Raw genomic sequence first — 14,765 nt, 5'->3', positions numbered from 1 at the left:
AGACAATTATACAATCGTCATCAATGTAAGAAATAGTGGCAATCACCGTGTAGAGTTTCCTAAGCACTGTCAGAGGAGCCACTGAAAGCACACTTTGATTAGAGGTCTCTGCGCTCTGTGGGGAAAAGATTTCCTTTCACCAATGAGCTGAGAAAGTTTTACAAATAATGTTGCTTATCCCTGTAAAGGACCAGCAGTGGTGTTAACTTAGATCCCGGGACAGAAGGTGCTAGATGGATGGATAGCTGCCTTCTTCTTACTACTGGGAGCCTTTACTACCAGCTGAACTTTGTCCTGAGTATTAAATTCTTCATTTTAGTATTTAATAGCTCACTAGGAACTGGTTCTGTGAGACAAATCAAAGAGGTGCAGGCGCTCCTCAATTCTGAGTGTGCATGGGTTTTAACTGGCTAGCTGCTTTATGAATGCTTTTTACTATAAATTCTGCACCAAGTTGGTCCATGATTGTTTCAGTATTCTTATTGGTCCATGTCAGCAAGAATCAAACATGGAATAAAATATGCCCACATATGATAAAATAGCAATAGACTCACTAAGCATACAACAAGAAAAAGAAAATCTTGCTAGGATTTGACCAGGCCGATATTTGTTTTTTGGGTTTTTTTTTTTTGTTTTGTTTTGTTTTTCTTTGCCTTACTGCAAGAAAATCCTGAATTGATGTTTTCCTAATAAACTTTATTTTCACGTACTAACTTTTATTGGAAGTGTCTGACATTGCTATTGGCCTACCTACCTCTTTCGAACAGATGTGATTTTGTGTTTTCATAATTGTTGGATTTAGAAAGACCTACATGAGGTCAAGGCCGTTTTTAAATGTCATGTCTGTGCAGTTTTTGCTTCCTTTGATGGCGTGAAAGGCTATGTAAGCAGCCAGGGACCAGCCAAGCTTAGAAAGGCTGAAAAGACTGACTGGAAATGACAGTTTCTCTGTTGCCCTGGAGAACATCAAAAAAAGTCTTATAGTGCTGTGATCGTCTATGATATAAAATATCAGGCAAGAATTGGGTGTGGAATTGTGTGCTCCTGGAAGAAAGCATGCATTTCCCCTTTCTGTTTCTGGGCCCTTTCTACTGTTTCTTTTTCTTCTCTGCCTTTCCCCCTTCCTTCATCTTCCTTTTCAAATTTTCTTTTAGTCTCTGTACTCTTTATTTATTTATGACTCTAGTATGTACAAAACAAAGCACATTCCTGTCCTCATTCGTTTCTATGTAGCGTTTCCCTCAGTAATACAGGTCATGTTTCATTTGAATTGTGGAAAGTGCTGTGTGCCTCGGGGTAGGTTAGCTATCACCACAGGTTAGCTGGGAACCAGTAGAAATCTATAAAGAAAATGGGGATGAACCTATCTTCTGTCTTACACATTTCTTTGATTTTTCTCTGAAAGGGTCTTTCTCTACTCCATTCTTCCCTATTTTCTCATCCTATTGCTGTTCCAGTATTAGCTCACCTTTGCTGTGTAACATACTACCACTCAGAGAGTGGCTTAAACACGTGTTTCTATCTCATAGTTGTGGGGGGCAGAAGGCCAAGTAGCTTAAGTTTTCTTCTTAGGGCTTCAAAAGGTTGGGTTGCTTATGTGGAGGCTCTAGGGAGAACTTATGCCATTCTGGTTGGTTGGAAGGAAGACCTGTCTGGCAGTTGCAGCATGGGCTGCTTGTTGAGTTTCTCTCCAAGTTAGAAGCTACTCCGGAGTTCCTCATTCTAGTACCATATTCCTTGTAAGAATCTTTCTCGTCTCAATCTAGAAGAGCCTCTGAGATACTTCTGAAAATCAGAAGGAGATACCCTGTTTTGAGAGGGCCCCTGGGATTAGGGAAGCTTCTCTCTGATAAAACTGTAACCATAAGTGATGTCAAGAGGTGGAAGACATCGCCTTGTGCGTGTGTGTGTGTGTGTGTGTGTGTGTGTGTGTGTGTGTGTGTTTGTCTTTTGGAGGAATTGATTCTAGAGCCTTACACATGCTGGGTGAGCTCTCTACTACTGAGCTATATGGAATCATTTTGTAATGATGCTTACAGAAAACCCTAGCCCATTCTCCCTTTTTCTGGGACAGGTTATGACATCAGTGATTATGGAATTTGACCCAGTGGAGTGTATGTGAGTAAAATGAATCTCTGTAAAGCTGGCCTTAGGTAGATATGAACATATCCATGAAACAGATCAGGTTTCACAATGTTCTTTCTCTGTGTACCATGGTGCTTTAAAATCAAAGTTGTAGAATTCAGAGCTGCATTTATTTCATAAGTCTTCAACACCAACATTTATCAAAGACAATGATTAAGGACTAAAAAATGGGGAAGGCAATTTAGAAGAGCATATTGTTTATTCCCTGATTAAGAATCACTGTGAGATGAATTGTGTCACTCTAAGATTTACACAGCAAATACCCAATCACCTTCCTGTACGACAGAATATGACCTTGGGAATAGAGTCTGTCCTGGTTTGGTTCTTGTCAGCTTCACAGAAGTTAGAGTTATCTGGGAAGAGGAACTTCATCTGAGAAAATGCCTACATTAAATTGGCCAGTGAGCAAGTCTGTGGGACATTCTTTTGATTAATGATTGATATAAGAAGGCCTAGTCTACAGGGGGTGATACAGGCAGGTGGTCCTGGGTAGTATAAAACAAAAGCAAGCTGAGTAAGCCATGCGGTGGGGGCTTGGGGGAGGGGGTGCTGGCAGGGATAGGGGTAGCAAGGAGCATTCTTCTGTAGTTTTGATTCAGTTCCTGCCTCCAGGTTTTTGCCTTGAGCTTCTAGACTGGCTTCCCTAAGTCTGTAGTGTAAACTAAATAAAATCCCATCTGCTTTTAGTCATGGGATCTTTATCACAACAATATACGGAAACTATGACACAGTCATTGTAGATCTAACAACTTAAAATAAAGTTGTGCTGGAATAAAACGGCCCCCTAGACAACATCATTGGTGTCCTCATAAAAAAGGGACCAAAGAACATAGGTAGACTCACAGGAAAATCTGTACCTCAACGTGAAGAAGCCTAGAATAGGCCCTGTAGACCCTGAGAGAAGCCACTTCTGCTGTAGCCTAGCTCTTGGACCTCCAGTTCCAGAGCTGTGAGAGAAAAGACCTCCACTGCCATTCACTTTGTGTTAATTTGTTAAGGCAGCCTGGGGACGTTAAAATGAGCACATACCAAGATCATCTAATGGTTAAAGCTCTAGCCCAAATAGATATAACTTATATTTTGAACAGAGAACACCTGGCTTCTAATATGTGATTAATAAATTGTCTCATGAAAAAGAACTCAGAAACAAAATATATTTGGATTTAGATCTACTTAAATGTCTTGGTCTTATATAATACAAACATTAGGACGCCTATTGATGTCTTGTAGTAGCACACTAGGAATCCTCCTTGCATTCAAGTGTAGCAGAGTGCTATTTAGAGCAGACGGTGATTATGGGATGAGAGGCTGTAGGAGAGGAAAGTGGTAATATAGAGTGCCACAGAATCACTCCACAGAAGGCTCAGTAGAAACAAACATACACAGACCGAGAAAAACAAGATTATTTTTTCATTAAGAGCAAATATATGTAACATAAAGTCTTTTAAAATCATATCTCAATTTCACCAAATTACTCATTTAGCAAAGCCTTATTACATATACATGGCTTGCTGGGTATAGATTAGCACCTGGACACAGTGGTTAATGAAAATGACCCAGAGCCTAGTCTTAAAAGCTTACAGTTGAGTGAATGAAATTTAAAACCAATTGGTAGATATTTATGATCAGGAATTATTTTTAGTGTGCCATGAAGGAAAAAGGGCCTCCTATTATTCTTTCCTATCTTAGATAGTTTGGGTTTATATATAGGCTAGATGATTCAAACCAAAGAGATCAATTTTTTTTTTAAAAAATTGAATTATTGGCCAAAGGGGTTTTATGAGAGCCCTCAAACAATCCAGGCTATTGCCAAGGCTATTGGTTGCTCTCTGCAAACTGATAGTATGGCCCTATTACTGAAATCAACACCCATACAATTCACTGAACATGGAGAAGTAGAGCTCGTATCTACAGAGAGCCTTCCCCACTATGGACTAATGTTCATGTCATTGAAAGGAACTTTGCTTGCTTCCAAAGGATAAAAGGTAAACACCAATCCCAGCTACCAACCCTTTGAGCTACAGTGGTGACCTAACTGCAAGATATGCTAGAACAACACTGGCCCAGAGCTTGTGGGAGTGACCAACCAGGATCTGATCTGATTGATACTATGAGATGTAATCCATACTCAGCATCACTCATGTGGCCAAGAACCTGAGACTAGATAAGCCAGAGACCTAAGGGAAAACTGAAGACTATTGTTCTGCAGTATATAGCAATAAAATTTATTGCTGTATACTATAGTATATAGCAGCAGACTCCTAGTGGCATGTTGCTGTACCCATGTAACACTTCCTTGCTCAGCCATCATCAGAGAAGCTTCCTCTGTAGCAAATGGGAACAAACACAGAGACCCATACCTGGAGAATGTGCAGAGAGCAAGAGACTTTGGAACACTCAGCTCTACTTGATATATCTATATCAAATCTCTCTCTTCAGGCCTCGGGGAGCTCTTTGGAAAAGGAGGCAGATTATAAAAAGATGATAAAAGCCTGAGGTGATAGAGGATGCCAAGGAAACAATGCCTTCCATACACAGTAGGGCTGATGCATGTATGGACTTACCAAGGCTATGATAATGTACACAGAGTCTACACGGATCTGACCCCGATGGCATCCAAGTCCTGAGAAGAGAAGCAGACCCAAGCCTCATCCCTAACCCAGGAATCAATCTCCAATTGATAACAGGCAGACAATATGGAAAGAGTGGGGGGCACTGAACCCTAAATGGGAGGTCTCCATCCAATCTCTCCCCTCAGTGCTCAAGGAACTCTGGAAAGACTGTAAGAGCCAGAGGGGATGGAGGAAAGAAGGTCTTTCCAAACAGCACAACCAAAGTATGGACTCATACTGACTGTGGCAGCATGCATAGGGTTTGTATGGGATGCCCCAGATGGAGCCGTAAAGCCGAGAGAGAAGAGTACACACATCACCATCCCTAAACCCAAAGATATCTCCAATTAGTCGCCACTTGCAAATGAAAAAATAGTTTTCTTCAAGGGAGTCTTACTAGTGATACAAACCACTCTTAAGGGCCTGCCCCATGAGCAACAGGAGACAGCTAAACAAAATGAACGCCATGGTGCCTTTGAGGTTCCTGGGCTCAGAATGTGTTGGGGGCAGCTCTTGTAAAGCCTACTTGTCTTCTTTCTATCAATTATAGCTTCCAGTTTTGTGTTTTTAAGGGATTCCTGTGTGTATGTGCAACATGGGTGTCTCCTGTCAATATGTTTTCTCCTGCTTTTTCTTTGGTTCCTTTTCTTCTGTTAGTTTAGTTAATCCTATTCTGCCTTTTAAAAAAATATTTTATTTTGTCATTATTCTTTAATGCCTTTTTGTTTTTAAATGAGAGACAGAATGAGTGTGAATGGGTGACCAGAGGCAGAAACTGGGAGGAGTTGCAGGTGGTGAAACCTTAATCAAAATTATATATATATAATTTATGAAGTCTAAGAAGAAGGAAGACCAAAATGTGGATGCTTCAGTGCTTTTTAGAGGGTAAACAAAATACTCTCAGGAGGAAATATGGAGACAAAATGTGGAACAGAGACTGAAGGAAAGGCCATCCAGAGACTGCCCCACCTGGGAATCCATCCCATATACAGCCACCAAACCCAGATGTTACTGTGGATGCCAGGAAGAGCTTACTGATGGAAGCCTGATATGACTGTCTCCTGAGAAGCTCTGCCAGAGCCTGACAAATACAGAGGCAGATGCTCACAGCCATCCATTATACTGAGCGTGGAGTCCTTGATGGAGGAGTTGGAGAAGGGACTGAAGGAGCTGAGGGGGTTTGGAGCCCCATGGAGGGAGCAACAGTGTCAACAGGCCAGACCCCCTGGAGCTCCTGGGGACTGGACCACCAACCAAAGAGTACACATGGAGCAATCCATGGCACTGGCCACATATGTGGCAGAAGATGGCCTTGTCTGACATCAGTGGGAAGAGAGGCCCTTGGGCCTGAGGTGGTTAGATGCCCCAGTGTAGGGGAATGCCAGGGTGGGAGGACAGGAGTGGGCAGGTGGGGGAGCACCCTCATAGAGGCAGGGGGAGGGGACATGGGATAGGGGGTTTCCAGGGGGGGGAGGGAGACTTGAAAAGGGCAAAACAGTTCTTACATCTGGAAATCCTAGATTTCAGCAGTGGTCATGAGGGTTAGGCATTTAGCATATGAATTTGGAGATACCATGGACATCTAGTCTATAATATCTTCTCTTGAGTATTCATTTCAACCAACAGGAGAGACCTCCTTAGAATGTCAGAAATTATCTAACCCTCTATACAAATGCTTTCCATTTCCATTAAAACCAGAGACCTCTATGAAATCCATGTCCCCGTTGTATGTAGTTTTAGGCTTCTTTCACCCCATGCCTATCAAAATCATCCCCATATCATTCTACTCACTGTAGCCCTCCCCACCCCCCAGTATTCTTGACTTTCTCCTGCCTCTGATCCTTTGGACAGGACATTTCTCCATCAAAAATACTGTCCTTGAATAGCTGTGCTATTTACCCCTCCACTGCTTGCCATACTTTCTCCATGTGATCTCTCCTGTGAGAGATTCTGTAGCCTCCCTGCACAAAATAAAACTAAACATCTAAAAGTTTCCAACATCAATATGCTTACCCACTGAGCCCCATCTTTTTTTTTTTAATTTTCTTTTTCTTGTTCTCTTCCTTCCTTCCTCCCTCCCTCTCCCTCCCTCCTTCCATCTCCCTCCCTCCTTCCCTCCCTCCCTCTCTCTCTCTCTCTCTCTCTCTCTTTCTTTCTTTCTTTCTTTCTTTCTTTCTTTTGATTCTTTCTTTCTCTCTCTCTCCCCCTCCCTCCCTCCTTCCCTCCCTCCCTCTCTCTCTCTCTCTCTCTCTTTCTTTCTTTCTTTCTTTCTTTCTTTCTTTCTTTCTTTCTTTCTTTCTTTCTTTTTCTTTCTTTTTCCCCTTTTGACTGACACGAACGCTCCTACTTACCTCTGCACTATGACCAATATTCTCCTCTCCCTTCCCTCATATTCCAGTTATCATTCTGGAGTTATCATTCTGGAACTTTCTCAAACATACAAATCTGTATCACACATTATTCCTCCCTCACTAAATGATTGCAGTAAATTTTTATTTCACAATGGGGGAAAAAAAGAAAATTCCTTTGTATGGCCTACAAGATAGAGATTTATGAATCCACCCTCCTCTGTTTGAATAGAAGAAAATCTGGGTAGGCAAAAATGGCACAGCAAGGATGGATATTTCAACCATCCAGATCAGTATGATGGCTTCAGGCACAGTATTATCTTTTGTAGCAGAATTTGGCTTTCCTTAGTGACTAGCTACTATCAGGATTCATCTCAGAGCTGTAAGAGGGTCTACAGTGTAGGGATGTTTTTCTTGATCATCCACCAGGTGTTGGATATGGAGCAGAATTGTTGAAGCTTCAGGATAAGTGTGAGTTCTCTTTTTAACATATTTGGTGATATTGCTGAATTTCTCCCCTTGATGCTGGAGACACTCTTTACCTCTCAGGCTACAATCTCAACTAGGTTACAGAAGGAAGAGGGGATGGATGAGCCTACGGAGCCAGCATTAGAGATAGAAGGCCCAAGATAAAATTAAAAGCATTCATTAAGCTGTCTATATTTTCTCTGCCTTCACATCTTAAGGATATTGGGAACTTCTCTATGGCTTGCTGTAGCTGTTCTAGCTAAAGCAGTAGGCAATTTACAACAGAAAGGATTCTGGAAAGCCACAAAGTTGAGCTGTCTAAAGTCCCTGGACTATTTTCTGAATTTTAATAAATAGGCAACCCAATCCACCTATCCTCAGACAGAACTAACATTTCATTTGGATGCAAGATGGTGTACAATTGCAACTTGCTTTTGTGTAATCTCAGCTAGCTGGAAGGTAATGAATCTTTCTATTGTACAGGGTCAGAACACGGATAACAGCTACTGCTGCCGAATGTTAGGACATCTAGAAATAATCGACCCAAGGATAACAAAGTTAAGTTGGAAACAATCTTAAGTGCTCATGCACAGTCATAAAGAAGTATGAATTCAGTTCCCGAGGGAAGTGACTTGGCTATAAAAGCATTGGAAAGACCTCCAGGTACACAGGTGCTTGGGCCTGGACCCAGAACATAAATTGAAAGGAAGACAGGATGTCCCATGTTGTTTAGTGTCTCTGATAATTACTGTCCTTTCTCACTGTGATTACAATGCTCAATTTAATTCTAGGCAAAGTTTCTCATGAGAGAGGCATTGCCAGAACTTTGAAAGTTTTGCCAAGAGGTTTTAGGGAACTTTGTGTATACCTCATGATTGTCCAGTTGTTATCTTCTGCCCTGTTGGCAGGAAATTTGGAAAGTGGGGAGAGGCCCTTAGACGCATTCCACTCTATCCAGTGGTTGTGACTGAGTACTTCATGACTGGCCATAGTTTCTTTGGGGATGAAATGTTGAACACATGGCCAGTGTTGTATCCTGCATCCTCAGGTTGGCATATAATGCATTAGCAAATTTGTGTTCAAGTAGAATTTGCCTATAGGGTACCATTGTTTTGCCTAACAAATTTCATGTCCTCTCTGGGTGTACAGTCATATTTCTTGTATTAAACACAATTTACTCAGCTATAACGTAATATGCAAATACTGCTCCAATGGTGCCTGTGACAGGCAGGCAGAGATGGTGTTTTTAGTAGGATATATAGAGTAGATGTTAGCACCTTTGAAGTCTGTTTGCCTAGATTCAAATATCTTGGTCACCGTACATCTCATCTTCCTCATCTGTAAAATGATTATGATGGTGATAATATCCTCAAAGGAAATATTTACATTGTAGAATTGTGGAGATAAAGTAAACTGACACAGGTTAAAGTGCACATTATGTGTGCTAAGTTTTCAGTGAATGTTATAGTTTATGATGTAGAATGGGCCACACTATGATCTAAATAAAGTCAGAGGTTCTATGTCACAGGTTGTCAGCATGAAAGAAAGGGGACAGGCTGTCTGGGTCACACACTGCATTTTGTAAGAGTTTAGGATGGCCCATACATAGATCTACTTAGAAACAGAGGCTGAAGGAAGGTCAGAGCTTTCTCAATTGCGGCTGTTCAAGGACAGTGCTTGTCCTCCAAAAACTTGCCACTTTCCAGCTGTTTGAAGAGTTTTGTTAGCTTGGCTCACCACATGCAGTGCATTTTTAAAATGTGGTGAAAACAAGTTGATGTTGCTTCCTACACTCTTTAGGTGCTACCCACCCCAATTATTTAAAATATCTTCATTAGACCAAATACCTACACACCCCCTATTGTTCTTTCTTGATTCTTCGTTTGTTGATCCACTTATTCAGCAAACTTTTCAAATGTGACACTCCAGTGATCATGGGATCTATTGAGTACAACGGGGTGTCAAGCTCTGTGAAAAGGCTGGAGGTAAAGGCACAGCTGGCTTGATGCCCAGAATAATATTTGAAGGATAAAAATTAATGTCTGTTTAATGTACTAAGCTTGAGATGGGGGTGCAATAGTTTATGCAAAGTCATATTTAATAAGTCATACTCAAAACGAAAGCCCAGGACTTAAGTAAGGCTCTGTTGTATGGTCTTCCGTGTTCTCAGGTCTTGAGCGAGGTTCTAGTAAAAGCTGAGAAAAAGTTTTCAATTTGAAGATCAGTAAAGGTCAAAGACCAGCTATGATGTAGTGGTGATATCTGGGGAGATTCGTTAGTATAATATACAGATTGGCAAAGGCATTGAAAACACATAGAGTAACTAACTGGAGGCTAGTATCTCTAGAGCTGGGTCTCAAAGATGTCATTCCTTGTTCCTTGCTCATCAACATTTGCTTGATTTATTTCCATTTGGCCAAGCCTCTTCTTTCATATAGGAAACACGAAGAATTGGTAGAAGGGCTACTGTAGGCTGGAGTCACATAGTCTAGGTAGTTTATAGAGCTCTCCTAGAGGTGGTAAGTCAGAAAAGATGGTCCGAATAAACCCATAGGCTCTACATCACATGATGTCAGCATTAAAGAAAGGGCCAGGCCATGTGGATCACATTCTGGGTTTCATGAGAAAAGACTGACAAGTACTTACACAGGAACCTCTGGCACCTCTGAAGGACACGTGAAGAACTGTGGAAAATATCTCTGAACACTTATTAAATCTAAGCCTATAGATTGTGTTCTTTGTGACATTGGTACCCAGAGCATCTATGTTTGTGTAAAGGAGGACCTAGGCTTATAACTGTATCCAACCTCTATGAAAGCACCGCCCCCACCCCCCACCTCTGCTTCTTCAACAGCTCAGTTCACATGATTGGAGAAGATAGGAAGAAACGTTTCAATATGTTGTAAAAGTAGAGAATTTACTTTTAAAGTTAAATGTGGCAATGTAGCCAGAATATCTTTTTAGGGAAAAAAGTAAGTTCTTGGTATTTCCTTCTTCTGAGCAGATAATGAATGCAGAAAAGGATGGCCTCCCCCAGCCGTGCTTTAAAAAAATGTTTACCTACCCTTCTGTTTTCCAATCCAAACTGGTATGATAACATTCGGGAGGTCAACATTTGAAATGGTTTTGAAAAAGAAAACCACCCACACTCAAAAAAAAAAAAAAAACTATTTTCCTTCCTAGTAAATGTAATTTTAAATTTCAAAGGCAGGATTTAGGTCAGTGGTTTGGGTCATTTTTTATTTTACCCAAACTGGGCCACCCTTCTCTTATTGTGCAATCCAGAGGAATCAGAAAGATGTCAGGTAATAAAAATCCAGCAAAATAAAATAAAATAAGAAAGAAAAAAGAAAAGAAAGAAAAGTTTTAACATGGTCTGCCCAAAGTTGCATGCATGTAAGTTTTGCTGACTTCAGCAGGATTTGTATATTAGTAACGAAGGGCAGAATCTGGTCCACTGATTTTTATTATCGTTGAAGAAGAGGAGATTTTTTTTTCCTGACTGTAAAGTGGAAAAGCATAATTTATGATTCAGACCCAGGCTGACAAGAACCAAGAGATGGAAACTCACCTCTCTATGGCTTAAAATTCTGTGCTAAGTGAAGGAGTTCAGGTGCACCCACACATGACCAAGAGGTACTTGAATCCATGTTGACCTTTTAGCTGCTGGAGCATCCAAAATTATGCTCTCACACAACATCTGATGGGAAACCTGTTAGGCCACAGGAGCAATACACAGTGAGGAAGGCTGGCTGGACAAGACTGTTTCAATCTGTCCATCTCTGTTATCCTTATAAATCACGTCAGTGCAGAGCAGGAGCCAAGAAGAATACTTCTCACCTCATACATAAAGCTTCAGCTTGCGAGTGCTGACATGGACTCTGGACTGATCGCCTTTGATGAATGATGAAAACTAGGGAGGGGGGGTGAACATGATATTGCCTGGAAAATCTTTGTCATGTCCTTTCTTTATTACCCTCAACCTGCTGCACTCACATTCAAATTTATATGCTTTCCACTAGATACATATTTATTTGACCTTTTGCTTTCAGATGAATATTCTTTTTTTTTTTTCTGTACTATTCACCCCAGGTTTGTATTCCTTAGGCTGAGTGGTGAGTACATTTCAGAGATCCACTGTTCTATTGCCATGAAGAGACAGCATGACCATGGCAACTCTTAAAAGAGAAAGCATTTCATTGTGGCTGGCTTATGTTTTCAGAGGGTTAGTCCATTATCATTAGGGTGGCAAGCATGGCAGCACACAGGCTAACATGGTCCTGGAGAAGGAACTGAGAGTTCTACATCCGCATCTGCAGGCAACAGGAAGGGAGAAGGCCACTAGTCCTGACTCGGTCTTTTGAAACCACAAAGCCAACCCACCAGTGGCACAAGTCCTCCAACAAGGCCACCCTACTCCAAAAAGACCTTACTTCCTAATCCTTCTCAAGTAATCCTCCTCTGTTTCCTGATAGCTAAGCATTCAAATACATGAGCACACAGAGGCCATTCTTCAAACTACCACACCAAGCAACTAAACTCTACATTTTTAAAGGCTTGCAAGGCTATTAACATACAGTATCTTTACCAAGTTTAATATTAATATGTTTCTTACAATCGCTTAAAGCTTCTCTTTATATAATGCCTTCTTTTTGGAAGCCCGTGTGTTTATTTGACAACCATAACCCAGTTCTTGGTGCATAGCAAACATTCAGTGAATATTTTCTGAATAAATGCATGGTTTCTCATAGATAGCAGATGACATATTTGAAGCTCGGTAAGTTGAATGAACCCAGTGATTGGGGAGTGAGGAAGAACACAGGTGAAGAAGTTGCTTAAAGCTTGCATGCAATGTGGCCCCGCCCAGTGCCTCCTTCTCAGATGCAAATCAACACAAAGGCGGTGAAAATCAGAATGAGTCAGCGTGAATCCTTCAACAAACCAAAGGTGGAAGGAATGGGAGCTGTAAACAACTAAAGGGAAAGTCAGAGGTCCTCCTTCAGCGAGGGATTCCGAGTCAGAGGCCCTCATTCAGCGAGGGATTCCGAGTCAGAGGTCCTCATTCAGTGAGGGATTCCGAGTCAGAGGTCCTCATTCAGCGAGGGATTCTGAGTTCCTGTTGGGCTGGTGTGAGTTTCCCAAAGAAAGGAAGCAAATGAGGTCTCCTCCTCTCTCTCACTCTCACTCTCTACACAGACAAAAGGAAATATTTTGAGGACTAGCAGGTCTGAAAGAGGCAAGCTGGTGCTACAGACTTGACCTGAATGGGACCTGAAGGCAAACTGAGTCCAGCGTTTCCCCCTTCCCTTTTCTGGAGAAAATCTATGAGACCTTCACTTAAATGAATGAGACCTGGGCATACTGTCAGGGCATCATCTGCTTCATTAAAATGAATACATACATACATACATACATACATACATACATGATACTGACTTAAATGTCAGTCTCATCTAAAAAGAAACACCTTTACAGTGACACTTATACTAATGATTGGCTTACTATCTGGTTGCTGTGGCTTAGCTCAGGTATCACAGAAAACCCAAACCTTTCTCCTGCTCAGTCATAGGCTTTGTTCTGAGCAATAGACATGATGTCAATGAAAAAAGCAGAAAGACAATTTTATAGAGGGGTTTACAACATATAAATATATGTATATATTTATGTGTTTTGTAAATGTACATACATATTTGTATACATGTTTGCATGTATGTATGCATATATGTATGTATGTATGTATGTATATATATATTTCCATGGCATATGGTATTAGTAAAAAATAAGATACAAACTAGAAAAGAAGCTACAATTTTAAACAATAGGCACAGAACTCCCCTTTGGAAGGTTTCCATTAGTTAAGAACTGAGAAGTAAAGAGGCGACTCTATGATTTTTGGGCAAAGAGCCTTCCAGGAGAGAGACAACAAGTGTAAACAGCCAGGAGGGACTTGTTGTATTTGAGGAGTTAAAACTGTTGAATAGAAGTTGGGCATAGTGGCGCACGCCTTTGATTCTAGCACTCAGGAGGTAGAGGCAGGCGGATTTCTGAGTTCGAGGCCAGCATGGTTTACAAAGTGAGTTCCAGGACAGCCAGGGTTTTACAGAGAAACCCTGTCTTGAAATACCAAAAAAAACCCCAAACAAAAAAAAACCCAAAAAACAAAAAAGAAAAAGAAAAAAAACAGCAACAACAACAACAACAACAAAAAAACCCAAAAACCAAACAACAACAACAACAACAAAGAAAAACAAAAACAAAAAACTGTTGAATAGGTTAAAGTTACTACTGGGTTTCCATGGAAAGAGAAATCACTTTGAACATGATTCCTTCCGGGAATAGACCTTGATGCCAAGAACATGGTGGACTTCTAAAGATTATTAAATAAACAAATGTCATTAAATCCCAAATGATACTGTACTGGGGTTGGACTCAGAAAGACAGGTGAGATCAAAGTGAAGTCAGGGAAGGTTAGAGAAGTAAAGTTGGGCAGGACAGTTGAGTCACCACAGGTTTGAGAACAGGGATGAGGAATGTAAGGAAGACTCAGCTCAAAAAGAAACAAGATCTGGGAAGAGAGGCCCCTTGGTCTTGCAAACTTTATATGCCCCAGTACAGGGGAACGCCAGGGCCAAGAAGCAGGAGTGGGTGGGTAGGGGAGCAGGGCAGGTGTGGGGGTGGAAGGGTATAGGGAACTTTCGGCATAGCATTTGAAATTTGAAATGTATATAAAGAAAATATCTAATAAAAAATAAAAAATCAATAAAAGAAACAAGATCACAAAGATTTGCACCCAGGCCGTGGAGCTTGTGTTTTGTCCTGAAAGTGTTTCTGAACCATCATATTCCAAGGAGAGGAAAAGTGAAGTCATTTTAACAGCTTAGGGAGCTACTCGTGATAAGGTAGCCCTGATAACACTCCTTTTCTATGATGATTTTCCCATTTTCCTCTCACTTTGACTGGTTCCTATTTTTTTCGTTTTGCTTTGTTTGTCTTTTTGAAATTATAATTTAATCACAGCATTATCCCTTCCTTTTTCTCCCTCTAAACCCTCCATAATACTCTTCCATGTTTTCATTCCAATTATTCATGGCTTCTTTCTTCTTCTTCTTCTTCTTCTTCTTCTTCTTCTTCTTCTTCTTCTTCTTCTTCTTCTTCTTCTTCTTCTTCTTCTTCTTCTTCTTCTTCTTCTTCT

At 40.9% G+C, this 14,765-nt stretch overlaps 1 protein-coding gene across 1 annotated transcript in view; it reads left to right on the top strand.

The window, feature by feature from the left end:
• Nucleotides 1-14,765, top strand: part of Dio2 (iodothyronine deiodinase 2) — a 228,277-nt gene that overhangs the window by 76,327 nt on the left and 137,185 nt on the right.

This window comes from Mus caroli, chromosome 12 (assembly GCF_900094665.2).
Source record: "Mus caroli chromosome 12, CAROLI_EIJ_v1.1, whole genome shotgun sequence".
NCBI classification, from domain to species: domain Eukaryota; kingdom Metazoa; phylum Chordata; class Mammalia; order Rodentia; family Muridae; genus Mus; species Mus caroli.
This window is presented reverse-complemented; position numbering and strand designations above follow the sequence as displayed.